Source organism: Schistocerca cancellata, unplaced genomic scaffold (assembly GCF_023864275.1).
Source record: "Schistocerca cancellata isolate TAMUIC-IGC-003103 unplaced genomic scaffold, iqSchCanc2.1 HiC_scaffold_454, whole genome shotgun sequence".
Taxonomy (NCBI): Eukaryota; Metazoa; Arthropoda; class Insecta; order Orthoptera; family Acrididae; genus Schistocerca; species Schistocerca cancellata.
In genome coordinates, this window is record NW_026046471.1 from 12,501 (window position 1) to 13,906 (window position 1,406).

Genomic DNA, 1,406 nt, shown 5'->3' on the forward strand with positions numbered 1-1,406 from the left:
AAACAGAATACCCCACTCGTCCGACAACCACAATTGCTCAGAGAAGCCACCAACACCCACACATGTCCTACACAGGGGTGCACCCATCACCACCACACTGCCTCGTCTTACAGCACAAACACACTGGCAGGAATGAAACACACAGGTCTGCCGCAACCACAGACACGGCTCGCCCCCTCTCACTGGCGAAAAGCGCATCCCGACGTGACATAACTCCTTTGACACACTGACGCTGCCTCGGGCATCCACGTCCTACGGTCGATATCAACGAACCTCCCCCCCCCCCTCCCCCCCACAACACGCCATCCCATACCACATTGTGTACCGTACCCAAACCTAACGTGTACTGTACTACAACGCAATGTGTACCATAACACAACCCAGTTTGTACCTTAACCTAACCTATGTCACCTTAACCTAACCTATGTCACCTTAACCTAACCTATGTCACCTTAACCTAACCTATGTCACCTTAACCTAACCTATGTCACCTTAACCTAACCTATGTCACCTTAACCTAACCTATGTCACCTTAACCTAACCTATGTCACCTTAACCTAACCCATCTTGCACCTTAACCTAACCCATCTTGCACCTTAACCTAACCCATCTTGCACCTTAACCTAACCCATCTTGCACCTTAACCTAACCCATCTTGCACCTTAACCTAACCTATGTTGCACCTTAACCTAACCTGTGTTGCACCTTAACCTACCTCAATTTGCACCGCAATGTAACGCAATTTGCACCGCAATGTAACGCAATTTGCACCGCAATGTAACGCAATTTGCACCGCAATGTAACGCAATTTGCACCGCAATGTAACGCAATTTGCACCGCAATGTAACGCAATTTGCACCGCAATGTAACGCAATTTGCACCGCAATGTAACGCAATTTGCACCGCAATGTAACGCAATTTGCACCGCAATGTAACGCAATTTGCACCGCAATGTAACTCAATTTGCACCGCAATGTAACTCAATTTGCACCGCAATGTAACTCAATTTGCACCGCAATGTAACTCAATTTGCACCGCAATGTAACTCAATTTGCACCGCAATGTAACTCAATTTGCACCGCAATGTAACTCAATTTGCACCGCAATGTAACTCAATTTGCACCGCAATGTAACTCAATTTGCACCGCAATGTAACTCAATTTGCACCGCAATGTAACTCAATTTGCACCGCAATGTAACTCAATTTGCACCGCAATGTAATGCAATTTGCACCGCAATGTAATGCAATTTGTACCGCAATCTACCCCCACATTGTGCCTTAACCTAACCCACATTGTGCCTTAACCTAACCCACATTGTGCCTTAACCTAACCCACGTTGTGCCTTAACCTAACCCACGTTGTGCCTTAACCTAACCCACGTTGTGCCTTAACCTAACCCAAGTT